At 37.9% G+C, this 14,610-nt stretch overlaps 1 protein-coding gene across 1 annotated transcript in view; it reads left to right on the top strand.

Annotated features, from left to right (window-relative positions):
• Positions 1-14,610, top strand: part of srrm3 (serine/arginine repetitive matrix 3) — a 106,072-nt gene that overhangs the window by 37,330 nt on the left and 54,132 nt on the right.

The raw sequence follows: 14,610 nt of genomic DNA, 5'->3' as shown, positions 1-14,610 counted from the left end.
CTTCTATGGGTGTTCCACAGGGGTCCTTTTTTTTATTTTTTTATTATTATTTTTTTTTATCAGCAATATTTCTTCTCTCAGCTGCTCATTTAGATCCATACAACACAACTTCATATTGTTTTATTCATTTTATCTTTATTTATATTTAATACCTAATAAATAATGTTCTGATGTTAGTTCTGAACTAATAGAATATGAATATTTGAACAGGATCTTAAACTGTAATGTCTGTAAAACAGAATTTCAGTTTGAACATGGGAACATTTTGTGATATAGCATTAGATCCTGTTGTGATCAAATAAAAATGTGTTTAGTATTTGTGCATATTTCTGCTGTAATTCAATTCTTCCTGGAAATAGTCATTTAAAAAAAAAGAAACAAAAAATTGCCTTTTTAACAGTATCATGATATATTGTGATATATCGTATCGTGATCCTAGTATTGTGATTTGTATCGTATTGCCAGATTCTTGCCAATACACACCCCTATTTATATGTTTAACGTGTGTTTTCTGAGGTTCATCTGATCGTCAGTGTTCACACATGCATATCCATATATATAATTACTTTGGATAATTACTTATGTGTCATATGTGTGATTACGCTGACGCTGTCAGCACATATGTAAGGCAAGTTATTTTTACAAATCCCCCGTTTTGCCTGATGTTTACGTACGTTTGTGCATATGTTAGAGGTCAAAGAAACGTCTAATTAGTCAGTTGAGGACGTGGAATGTTCGTCTGCGGTTATAAATCTAATAAAGCCTGTGGTTCCTCGGTCCTGGTGCCAGGTTTAATAAGGACTGAAGGACGTGGTTGGCTGAGCTCCATGTGGACTCATATGTTTTATTCCAGCAGCAGATGCGACTCGTTGGATCCGAGGAGTTCACATGGACGTTTCTCATGCACTAATCGGGACTAGAGACGTCCTGGAATGTGCAGCGTCTCTTAATTTAGATTGTGGACATAATTAGCCGTTTCCCCAGGGCTGTAATGGCCACTCACATTTACAGTCTGTGTACATGTCGTGTTTTCTGAAGGGCTTCATTTGTACAGAATAAAAAAAACACAGTGAGACGAACTACGTAAAGTGGTTCTGAGAGTCAATAAAGCAGCTGAGAGTTTCCTGTTTTACATCCCAGTCGTAATCGTTGTTAAAAGGCGAAGTGCTCATGTCGAAGCAGTGAAGGAGATAAACAGATAAACCACAAATGTTTCCTTTGGTTTTGGTTTCAGATCTGCTGTAAATGATGACGGTAGATCAAGTCAGGGATGAAAAAGTACAACGTGGCTCATACGTATATACACAAAAACATACTTAAACAAAAACAGACCCAAGAGAAGTGTTTTTACCATTTCTCATATATTCTTTTTTTATTTCTAATACTTTTTAAAATATAAAGTTAGACTTTTAATTATCCTATCCCTATGCTTCTCTAACGCAGATTTCCCTATTGTGGAAATAGTCTTATCTTGTTAAAAAAGTATCACTAAGGGTGTTCCACAGGGGTCCGTTTTAGGTCCTGTCATTTTTTTTTATCAGTAATATTTCTTCTCTCCCAATAGTGAAAGTCGTTGCAGTCATTTTTGTTTTATGTCTAAGTTGTTTTCATCCTGTTTTATCTTTTACGTCTCCTCTGGATTTTGACTCAACACTTATAAACAACTCTTTTCTACTATTATAATTTGGGAATTTAATATAAATTTTTAGGTCCTGTCTTTTTTTTTTTTTTTTTTAAATCAGTAATGTTTCTTCTCTCCCAATAGTGAAAGTCGTTGCAGTCATTTTTGTCTTGTTTTTAAGTTTAAGTTTAAGTTTTTAAGTTTTCATCCTGTTTTATCTTTTACGTCTCCTCTGGATTTGACGTGTCTTCAACTCAACACGTATAATGAACACTTTCCTACAATATAATTTAAGAATTAAATATCTTACCTTATGTTATTAAACAGTCACTAAGGGTGTTCCACAGGGGTCTGTTTTAGGTCCTGTCTTTTTTTTTTTTTTTTTTTTTTTAAATCAGAAATATTTCTTCTCAGCTACTCATTTAAATCCATATGACACGACTTCATTCTGTTTCATTAACTTTAAAGAACCTACGTCCTTCATTGTTCATTGTCAAAACTTGTGTGAAATGCAAAGAAAACTAAATTCACGTTCTTCTTTCAGTCAGTGATTCCCACACTATTTTAGTTTGACACCAAAAAATCAAATTACCTCAGCATCCAGATGTCAAAATGACATCTTGAACTGTCAACAGTGAAAGTCGTTGCAGACATTTTTGTCTTGTTTCTAAGTCGTTTTCATCCTGTTTATCTTTTACGTCTCCTCTGTATTTGACTCAACACTTATAAAGAACATTTTTCTGCTGTTATAATTTAAAAATTAAATATCTATCTTATCTTATGGCCGATGCCTTTATTGATGCCGTGAAAGCTCAGAAAAATTACCTTATTGCAAAAAAAGAAGCAAACTCTTCACGTCCACCTTCTGACTCTTGAATAAGAACTTATTGAACAAAATTAACCACATTTTAACATCATTTCATTCATACAGACACCAGAACATCTTATTAAAGCTCTAATGTTTCCTCTTGGAACCATTTCAGTCCAAAATAGTTTCTACTGAGTAGAATCCTTTTTTTTTTTTTATTTTAATCCTGACTTTTCTCTTTACCATCCTTATGTTGCTGTAACACTGCAAATTTCTTTTTATATTTATTGTATCCTATGTTTTTATTCACGTTGCAAAATTTCTGAAAAATCTATTTTCTTGCAAAAAAATCTAAACAACGCTGCAAACACTTCACGTGAATAAATTCTATTTAAAAAGTCCCACCATCATACTTTGACACTGATCCTCAGAAGTTAAATAAATATCTGAATCTCTCCAGTTTCTTCACGTCCACCTTCAAACTATCGAATAAAAACTCATCTGACAAAATCCACTGTGACGTCAAGCTCTACATTATTGCTATTCTGTAAAAAAACAAACAAACAAACAAAAAAAACGGACCAAATATGGGTGTTTTTAAATTCCGTGTGTTTATCTCTGTGGCTCCAAACCTCAGATGGTTCCAATAAATCCTTTAGGAAAACATTTAAGTGGGAATGTTTGAGCTCATAAACAGAACGAGGCCTAAGCTGGTTGGAAACTAATAACAGAATCATTTGGTTCATTCACCTGGAGCTAAGTGACGGTGAGCCCCAGTCCCTGGTGTAATTAAGCTCCAGACTCGTCAGCCTACGTGAATTTGACTTTTCATAAATGTGTGCAACTGCAGCGACGGCCTCCGGCTTCTGCTGAGTCTGATCCTGGAAGGTGTAGGCAGCCGACCTGTATTTAGAACCAGGCCTTTGGCAGCGTCGAGCTCAACAACACCTCTGCAAAGCCCTGACAGCGTCCACCCCCCCACCCCGGGAAACCAAAGGGCCACTGTGTGGAAAGGGGAGAGGCTGTGGTGGTGGTGGTGGTGTTTTTACTGTGATTCAGAGAAGGCTGTTGTTAACCAGGGAAGTGAAAGTGGTTTCTCACAGATTCAGGCAGAAAATGGTCCAGATGTCTCGATTGTAAACTCCTCCAGTCCACCAGGGGGGGTTTTCTAGAATGAGTCTAGTTAGTGGAAAGGTTCTAATAGTTTTAGATTTTTCATTATAGTTTAGTTTTGTTTAGTTTTGACTTTTTTTCTCTGATTCAGTTAGTTTTAATTTGTTTTTAGAGCAGGTTTGCTTGTTTTTATTAGTTTTCATTTTTTTTTCTAAATCCTTAGTTTTAGTTTAGTTCAATTTTAGTTTTGTTGTATCTTTTCTTCTCCGTCATATTCAAATAAATCCCAGACAGGACTCTGCTGCTTTCTCCCAACTTTAGTCTCCATGTTTCCAGGTAGAGTGGGGACCAGAAGACGACTCTAAACCACAAGTGACGGACCGTGAAGTGTCATATGGTGCTGCTAGCTAAAATTGCTAGAGCGAAATAAATCGCTTTCGTATCAATCCGACATTGACAAAGATGAAAACGAAGTTAATTTTATCCATCATTTTTGTAGTTTTAGTTAGTTTTGTAAGAACACAATAGAGTTTCAGTTAGTTATCATTTTTATCTTTTAATTACAGTTTTTATTTATTTCAGTTAACAAAAATCTTTTTTCAATTCTAGTTTTCGTCATTTTGTTAGTTTTCGTTAACAATAATAACCTTGGTCAGTGGATGGAGGTAAAGGACACATTTGGTTCAACACTCACCAACAGACAGACAAACTGATGCTGCAGGGAACTCACATTCCCACAATGCACTGAGCCAGAACATTTCCAAAAAGGCCTGAGTGACGTTTGGGTTTGTTCTGTAAACAAACGGGCTGTGTTTATGATGGAGTCATCTACAAAGGTGTTCACCATGAGGGAAGTGATTCAGGTGCAGAAGCACAGACAGACTAATGGAGCAGAGAGAATGAGGATCTGACTGAGGTTGGACACATGTGGACAAACATCTGGGGTCAAAGTCAGACGAGGATTTAAGGGACTGCTTGCAAACAAAAGTAACCACGAGGAAGTGCAAATGTAATAACACCTGGTTGGAGAAAAGATCATTCGGGACCTGGTGGACACAGGTTTGAAGTTCGATGCACCTTGTACAAGATCATCTCTGTGTTTGCGTCTGCGCCAGGATCATCAGGTACCGGGTCAGCACCAGCTCCTGGACCGAGGAGTCATGGATGTTTTCCAGTATGGCCGTGAAATAAACCTAAAATTCTGTTCTCAGTAGTCTTAAAAAGGTCTTAAAAAGTCTTAAATCTAACCTGTAGAAACCTAGAGGAACCAGTAGGAATACCTAGAGGACCTGTAGGAACCTGTAGAAACCTGTCAGAACCTGTAGAGACCTGCAGAAATCTGTAGGAACTTGTAGGAACCTCTAGAGACCTTTAGGAACCTGTTGAAACCTGTAGGAACCTGTAAGAACCTGTAGAGACCTGTAGGAACTTGTAGGAACCAGTAGAAACCTGTAAGAACCTGTAGGAACCTGTAGGAACCAGTAGAAACCTGTAAGAACCTGTAGAGACCTGTAGGAACCTGTAGAAACCTATAGGAACCTGTAGAAACCTGTAGGAACCTGTAAGGACCTGTAGAAACCTGTAAGAACTTGTAGGAACCTGTAGAGACCCATAGAAACCTGTAAGGACCTGTAGGAACTAGTAAGAACCTGTAGGAACCAGTAGGAACCTGAATAAACCTGTAGGAACCCTGTGTTTGTCTTCAGGTGGTTGCTGTCCTGTCTGTTTGGTCCATCGACCAGATCTTTAACATAAGCCCACAGACATGAACCCAGGTCAGGTAGATCTGCTGAACCAGGTGTTCAGGGACCTGGACCATCTCTTCCAGTCCAGCGCTCTGTAAAAAACCCACCAGTTTTATTCCCAGATGAAGGTCTGTTCATGTTTCTGTTTCACTATGTTCACGTCAGACCTTTGCAGAGAAACCACCTCTACCACCTCCACTTGAACTGACCTCATACCCATAATGCACTGCTCCTGCACATTCTTCCTCCTTAAATTGGCTTTTTCGTCTTTGAAGCTGTTCCTCTCAGACTCACGGAGACTTTTCGGTTCAGAGTCGCTATTCGTTTTGATGCCGATAATTTCATGGAAATATTCATGATGAATAATTTACACTGATGGGTTTTGAGAACTTTAGAATAATTTCACTTCAAAAAGATTTAAAAAACACGCAGAAACAGGAGTGATGATGGACAGTTATGACGTCACAGTGGATGTGTTGTTGTTGAAATGAGTGTGGACGTTCTGTAATTGACGGAGGGTTCATATGGATCAGACTAATCTCTGGTTTTCATCTCCATTCTTGGATGGAAGGTGATTTTTTTGCCATCCTCTGAAGTCAGTCCAACTCATGCACACATGATGTAGAAATGTTTCATTTATCCTCCTGAGACTGAGCTGCAGAAGAAGATGAATTTGTTGCCAAATCTCTTCTTTCCTCGTCTCATTATTCGACTGTGGATGTGGAGTTAGTCCACTCAGGGTTCAGGTCGGTGTCGGTTGAAAACCATATCAGACCTCAGAGAAGAAAAGTGATTGTTTTAATGAGATGCTGTGGTTTGTGTGAATGAACTGATGTTAAAATTAGTTTGACTTGATGTCACTGAGACATCACATGGGTTTGTTGTTTTATCCAACAGTTGGAATATGGTTGGACTGACAAATATTCACATAATGATCAATAATCAGATAGACCAGTTAATCAGTATCAATAATTCTCAACAGGAAACACTGACTTTGAGATGAAATAACAGCATAAAGGAGAAAAAAAAAAGCTCCAGGCTAAATTGTCACTGTAATTAGATGTTCATTCATTTAGTTTTTTTTTTAGTTTAAGTTTACAAGTGAAAGATAAACAATTAAAGTTCGTTTTAGTCATTTTTTTTTCGCTGTTTCACATTGAAAATGTATAATTTCACAAAACAAACCCTTTAAAAACTGTTTAGAAAGATAATTTTAGAGAAGATAAGGATAAATTCATAACAGTGAAGTTCATACAAAGAATTATTTTTCTTGATTTAAGGAGCAGAAATGAGTTTTTAGAAGAATAAATCCATCATGGTCTCTGGATTTGTTCTCTGACCAGCTTGAGCTTCAGCTCTTTATCCAGCATTTAGTCTGATCCAGATCTAAACCATATCTTCAGCTCTTTATCCAGCGTTTAGTCTGATCCTGACCTGAACCATAGCTTCATCTCTTTATCCAGCGTTTAGTCTGATCCAGATCTAAACCATATCTTCTGCTCTTTATCCAGCATTTAGTCTGATCCAGATCTAAACCATATCTTCAGCTCTTTATCCAGCATTTAGTTTGATCCAGATCTAAACCATATCTTCAGCTCTTTATCCAGCATTTAGTCTGAACCTGACCTGAACCATATATTCAGCTCTTTATCCAGCGTTTAGTCTGATCCAGATCTAAACCATATCTTCAACTCTTTATCCAGCATTTAGTCTGAGTGTTTAGCGTGAACTTCTAAACCCGTTGTGTTTCTGGTGGATGTTCAACCTGCAGATGAACCCAGCTCCATGGCGACCCAGATGTCAGCGTTCAGACGCCGTCTCCATCTTCCTTTGAGGTGATTCGCCGCTGAAAATGGGACACGAGGGGTTTATTTCTGTCACGCTCTGTCTTTGACAATTCCAAGGATGTTTTTTCTACCAAAGGCTAAATGATCCAACCTCCGTGCATCTCAGATCGTTGTGTAGTTCACAGAAACTTCACATCATCGTTTGTGTTTGTGTTGAGTTCAGGACGATGCACAGAGTGGATTTATCTACGTGGGTGGTGTCAGTTCAGGTTCCACTTTCAGAATGATTCAAACTCAAATGGGTCGGACCAGAAAAATGAGAACAGAATAATTTAGAAATAGGGCTACACGGTGGTGCAGTGGTTAGCACTCGTGCCTCACAGCAAGAAGGTCCTGGGTTCAATTCCAACACCAGTCGACGGGGGGTGGGACCTTTCTGTGTGGAGTTTGCATGTTCTCCCCGTGTCTGTGTGGGTTCTCTCCGGGTACTCCAGCTTCCTCCCACCATCCAAAGACATGCACCAATAGGTTAATTGGTTAATCTAAATTGCCCATAGGTGTGAATGTGACAGTGATTGTTTGTCTCTACATGTTCAGCCCTGCGATGAACTGGAGACTTGTCCAGGGTGTACCCCGCCTTCGCCCCTATGTAGCTGGGATAGGCTCCAAGCGACCCCCGTGACCCTAGTGAGGATAAAGCGGGTTCAGAAAATGAATGAGTGAATATTTTAGAAATAATGACAACCACCACATTATAGTATGAAAATGTCTACAAAAGATCTTATAACTATTGACAGATTATTGTCGTAATATTGTAGAAAAACTCAGAAGTTTATAAGAAGTTGAAAAATGTCATAATAATGTTTCTGCAAAAGAGTTATAGTAATATCAGAGAAAAGACAGAATGTTAACTTTGAAATATTTTTGGGGAAAACTCCATATTTTGTGGAGAAAAAAAGCCATATTGTGTGTGTGTGTGTGTGTGTGTATAAATATATACACATACACACACACGTGGTTCGTGGTTGGATCTTCATGGTTGGTTCTTTGTGGTTCGACTGTTGTGGTTGGTTCTTCAAGTTTTGTTCTTCGAGGTTGGTTCTTCGAAGTTGGTTGTGTTTCGTTGTTTGTGGTGGATTCTTCGAGGTTCAATCGTTGTGGTTGGTTCTTCAGTTTTTGTTCTTCGTGCTTGGATCTTCATGTTTTATTCTTTGTAATTGGTTCTCCTGTGGGTCAGTCTTCATGCTTCATTCTTCATGGTTTGTGTTTCGTTGTTCGTGGTTGGTTCTTTGAGGTTCAATCCTTGTGGTTCATTCGTTTGTTGTGTTTGGTTCTTCGTGGGTCATTCTTTGTGTTTTGTGTGTCATTCTTCGTGGTTGGTTCTTCATGGTTTGTTCATCGCCGTTCGTACGTTCGTTGTGGTACATTCTTTGTGATTAGTTCTTCTTGTTTTGTTCTTCGTGGTTGGTTCTTTGTGGGTCATTCTTCATGGTCAGTTCTTTGAGGTTGGTTCTTCCTGGTTCGTTCATCATGGTTGATATGTTCGTTGTGGTACATTCTTCGTGGTTGGTTCATTGTGGTTGGTTTGTTGTGGTCAGTTTTTCATGGTCAGTTCTTCGTTGTTGGTTCTTTGAGGTTGGTTCTTCATGGTTTGTTCACTGTGATTCATATGTTTGTTGTGGTACATTCTTCGTGGTCAGTTTTTTGTGATCAGTTCTTCGTGGTCAGTTTTCCGTGGCCAGTTCTTCATGGTCAGTTCATCGTGGCCAGTTTTTCATGGTCAGTTCTTTGTGGTCAGTTTTTCGTGGTCAGTTCTTCATGGTCAGTTCATCGTGGCCAGTTTTTTGTGGTCAGTTCTTCGTGGTTGATTCTTCGTGGTCAGTTTTTCATGGTCAGTTCTTCATGGTCAGTTCTTCATGGTCAGTTCTTCACGGTCAGTTGTCGCTCTTACGTCTCATTAGCCTGATACGTCATTAATGTCGTAGTGGAGGTGGATTTCATCTGTTCATTGAGCTTCAAGTGTGTTTTCCATCTCAGATGAATCATCTGTACGTGGGCGACCAGACGCTGAGTAACTGCGATCGCAGCGTTTGTGGTGAAACGTCGTGATCTCAGAATCAGTGACACCTTGAATCTGTGAGGAGCTCCAGGCCTTTGGTCCTAGTCTTCTTTAATTTATGGAGTTTTTTAATCTGTAAATTAGCAAATGCAAATAAAACCGACTGAATGATTCAACTCAACAGGAAACAAGTGACTGAGTGGTTCCTTTATTTCCAAACGCTGTCGGTCTCATCATTCTTCCCAAACTGAAACTAAATGTTCAACTGGACGTGTCCTCTTCGTGTTGTGAAATAAGCAGCGGTGACATGTTTCTTTGGTGTAATGACTCGTTTGTTGGGACTGGGTCGGTGCCGGCGTTGATCCAGACTTTTCTGTTAACCTTGAATCCCTGTGGACGTCTCTGTCCTCAGGCCTCGTTCTGAAGGGTTTTCTCATGATCAGTTATGGGATGTGTTTGTTTTAACGTGATCAGGGTCAGATTCTCAGCGTGGACGGTGCATTAGTGGAATGAGTTGGATATTTACCGACAGACGGCAGCTCTGAAGCTTCACATCTGGATCAGAGTTTAATATAAAATAAATAAATAAAATAAAAATAAAAAACAAACAAACAAAAAAATAAAATAAAAAATATTATTATTATTTTTTAAGAGTTTAATATTAGACCAGAGGGTTTGTGATCATATCCAGGCTTTATTTAAGGTGGATCCAGGACATTAAAAACACACACATTATATTATTTTACATTATATTATATTATATTATATTATATTATATTATATTATATTATTTTACATCCTTCTAAACCTCAGTGTCACCTTTTTTAGTTTCTTTTATAATAATCTTCACCAACACCTACATATTTAACATTTATAACAGTTATGTCACCTGATTTACCACTACAAATACACTGAAGATTTTACATATTATAATAATTTTTAGATATAATATTATAATAAGGTGTTAAAATGGTGTTAGTTCAGGTTCCATGTTCAGACCAACACACTGTAAAAAATCTAGATCTGACTAAGTGTATTTGTCTCATTTCTAGTCCAAATATCTCATCACACTTGAAATCAGAAGGAATCACCTAAAGAGGAACTTTTCAGTGAGATATGAGAACTGATTTATAGACAAGATATCTGGAAAATCTGATTTCAACAAATCTGAAGAAGATTATTTTCACCTGTTCCACTGGCAGATTTTTTTTGTCTTAAATTAAGCCAAAAAAAATCTTGAATTAAGTAAAAAAAAATCTTAAATTAAGCAAAAAAAAATCTTGAATTAAGAAAAAAAAATCTTAAATTAAGAAAAAAAAATCTTGACTTAAGCAATAAATAAATCTTAAAGTAAGCAAAAAAATCTCGAATTAAGCAGAAAAAAAAATATAAAAAAAAAAATCTTAAATTAAGCAAAAAAAAAAAAAAAAATCTTGAATTAAGCAAAAAAATAAATCTTCAATTAAGCAAAAAAAAATCTTGAATTAAGCAAAAAACAATAAAAAATCTGCCAGTGGAACAAGTGAAAATTATCTTGGTAAGATTTCCTGAGATAAGATTTCTCACTGAAATTCAATTCAGTTTTAAATTCGATATTATTTCTTCTATTTTAAAGCGAAAATCAAATTAACCACTAGTTTTTCTTTTGTTTCTGAAACGAAAATCCAATTACCAACATCTACACTGACCTTGTTCATATTTTTTCAGGTTTTTCACATTTTATTTTTAATAGATTGTTTGTAAATTTCAACATTTTCTTGGAATTTTCCTTTTTTTCACTGTAGTTGTGATTATTTATCGGTTATTTTGACAGTGTTTTACTTGAGGTCATATTGGTCTGAGTGTGGAACCTGAAGTAAAATGACAGTTCGTATCTTCATGGCCTGGATCGGACCCTTTGGCGGCCGGTGTTGGTCCAGGGCCCGTATGTTTGACCCCCCGGGTCTACATGGTCTAATTAAAACCCTGAACAGCTGATTGTCGTTCCTTTCAAACCCACTGGTGTTGTTTTTATCACGTCTGTTTGTCTGACGTCGTCGGGTTCGATAGACGCCGGTTTGGTCTTTGTTCTGAGCGCGTGCAGATGAGACATCGCTGTCATAGAATATCAAGTACTGATTTCCTGTCTAATGGATTCAGTGCCGACGCCTCATGCTGTTCCACCACCTGTTCTGTCCACGCCTCGTTGAAGGCGCCGGCGCCGTAAACCAGGCGAACGCTGGCAGAACCCACTCAGACGGAGAGAACCCACACACAGCAGGTCACATGGAAGGAGTCGGTTCTGGAGGTTCTGAAGGTTCTCCGAGGCCTCCCTCTGGGACTGAACAAGGCCCAGACAGGACAGACCCATGTCATCAGTGAATGAACAGGTCCAGAAACAAACGGATTTAGTTAAAACTGACCAGAAACCAACAGTTAATGTGAATATAATCAATAACAGTAAATGTAGAATCCATCACATGTGTTTGATGAAGGTTTATTTTATTTACAGTCCACATCCTCCAGACGTATAAGAACAGAAGGCTTCATGTTCAGGTTTTTAATGCGTCTGAAATGGGTGGTAAACATACGGTACATGGGCCAAAACAGGCCACCACAGGGTCTTATCTTATCTTATCTTATCTTATCTTATCTTATCTTATCTTATCTTATCTTATCTTATCTTGTCTTCTCTTGTCTTATCTCATCTTACCTCGTCTTATTTTACCTTGCCCTTCCTTAGCTTACCTTTTCCTATCTTACCTTACCTTATCTTTTCTTACCTCAACTTATTTTACCTTATCTTATCTTAGCTTAGCTCACCTTACCTTATTTACCTTGCCTTACCCTTCCTTACCTTACCTTTACCCTTACCCTTAACCTTACCTTACTTTACCTTTAACTTACCTTACCTTATATTATCTCACCCTTGCCTTACCTTACCTTACCTTACCTACCCTTACTCTTAACCTTACCTTACCTTTAACCTTACCTTACCTCACCCTTACCTGATCTACCCTTACCTTACCCTTACCTTACCTTACCTTACTTTACCTTATTTTACCTTACCTTACCTTTGCCTTTACCTTTATCTTTGCCTTTACCTTTACCCTTACCTTTACCTTTACTCTTACCCTCACCTTACCATACCCTCCCCTTACCCTTAACCTAACCTTACCTTAACTTTACCTGTACCTTTACCCTTACCCTTACCTTACCCTACCTTTTTTTTTTTTTTTTTACCTTACCTTACCCTTTACCTTTGCCTGTACCTTTACTCTTACCCTTACCCTTACCTTACCATACCTTACCCTTTACCTTTACCTGTACCTTTACTCTTACCCTTACCCTTACCTTACCATACCTTACCCTTTACCTTTGCCTTTACCTTTACCTGTACCTTTACTCTTACCCTTACCCTTACCATACCTTACCCTTAACCTACTTTACCTTACCTTTACCTGTAACTTTACCCTTACCCTTATCTTTACCCTTACCTTTACCTTTACCCTTACCCTTACCTCTGTTCTCCGTCTCCTGGTGCTGGTTCTAATCCCATCCTGTCCTGCTTCATTTTAGTGGTAGAACACTTCTTTCTTTTCTCAGTTGAACGTTCTTCAGTCTGAACCTGGAGGCACCGTCGGCCGTTTGACTCATGAAACTTAAGTGTCTTCCAGCGCTGTCTGTCAAGGCTAATGCATGTCTGCACGTCGTCACGTCTGCGGCTCCGTTGTGTATTTTTTGCAGACACTGTGTTTTGATGTGTGCGATGCTCGACCTGTCGACCAGTTTCACCGTCAAACTTGGAACGGTTCACCTTCCAGTTTGTCTCCTGGTGTGGTTCAGTTCTGTCCGTTTTCTGTCCAAACACGGCTCTGCAAACGCTGATGGGATGTGGCTAATTGGACAGGCTTGTAATGAACTGGCGGCTCTGTGAGTGTGTCTGTGTCCAAATAAAGTCTGGAGTTCACGAAGGGTCGATTGTAGCAGTTCAGTTATTTTATTAAATATGTGTCGTGCATTTCAATGAACGCACTCATGAATGAATTCAATATTATTTTCAGTTCCATAAATAACCAATATTCAACTGTCGGCTTTTACTTACATGGTGTTTTTGTGACAGTTTGTTTTGACACTTACATGTTTGTGTGTGTGCTTGTGTTTCCTCATTTTCTTCTGTGTCTTATTTTATTTTTTAAATTTTTTTACTCTTATCACTTTATTTCCATGAGAAGTGTTTTATAAGTAAACTTAGGGGTGGGAGATACGGCAAAAATGTCATATCACAATTTTTCAAAAATAAAATCACAATCTCGATTTTACCACAATTCTTTACACCGATCTTTGAGTCAAATTTTCCAGTTTGTGAACAGTTCAACCAAACAGTTTCCCTCTGTAAAACATGTAAAAGAAAAAAATCATTTTGCACAAAGAACCTCCAGAACATATTTAATATTGTTAGTGCAGTTTTTCCAACATGTGCCAAGAACATAATCCTACTAAAATGTGAACAACACTGATTAAGTCACTCTTGAACATAAAAACTAAACTGTACTTGGTTTTTGAGGTAGTTTTAAATCAAAATGAAAAGTAAAAATAAATAAAAAAATACAGATCATACTGTTTGGATGGTGTTTCTTCAGCTGATTGAACAGGTTCATAATGTTCACATACGTTCTTCTAACAGTAGAACACCACAGACCTGTATGTGGACATGGACGACTCACGTCCTGCCCCCTTAGATTAAAGTTTCCACAGATAAGTTAAAGGAAAATTCACTTTACAACAGCAGGAGCCTTTAAAGGGCTCTACAGTCGGACATACTGAGCATGTGTGAGCGGAACGTACTGTCTGTGGACGCTGGAGGTTTCAGTGAATCGAACCAGTTTCACTATCTCTGCTCATACTCATTGTGGGGTTCATGAGACACAAAACGCACCCCCTTATAAACCCCCCGATTCCACTCTGCTTTGTCGGATTGTCGATACGTTCTAATCATTCATGATATCATATCGATCTAAAAATTTAACCTTTTCCTTTTTTCTTCAATATTCTACATAAAAATTGTATTATTAGTATAATTAGTTTTTTTTTCCTCCTGTCATCTGTTAGTGATTAACACCAACATTGGTTCATATCCATGATTGTTTTTGGTTCTAGGTCAAAGGTTAAATGCTAAAATCTGTCAATGTGCATTTTTTACTCATTTCAGAGACGAGTGTTAGTGTAGGAATTTTCTTTTTTTTCTTCTTTTTTTTCACAATGTGCTGATTTTAGCGAATGGATCAGAATTTTAAAAATCATGCAAAAATGAACAACTTTTGAATTCTGACAAATAAAAATAATCTGACCGTTAATAACATGAAGTGCAAAGTGTGTATAATACGCTCACCTGGGTCCAGTTGGACCAGGAAAGTCTCATGGACATTAAAAATGTAGGCGTGTCCTGGTTCAGACTTTGAGCATAAATGACATCAGTGTTGAACCAGATCCTCCAA

Source organism: Sphaeramia orbicularis, chromosome 14, assembly GCF_902148855.1.
Source record: "Sphaeramia orbicularis chromosome 14, fSphaOr1.1, whole genome shotgun sequence".
NCBI lineage: Eukaryota > Metazoa > Chordata > Actinopteri > Kurtiformes > Apogonidae > Sphaeramia > Sphaeramia orbicularis.
The sequence above is the reverse complement of the archived record's forward strand: the minus strand, read 5'-3'. Positions and strand labels throughout refer to the sequence as shown.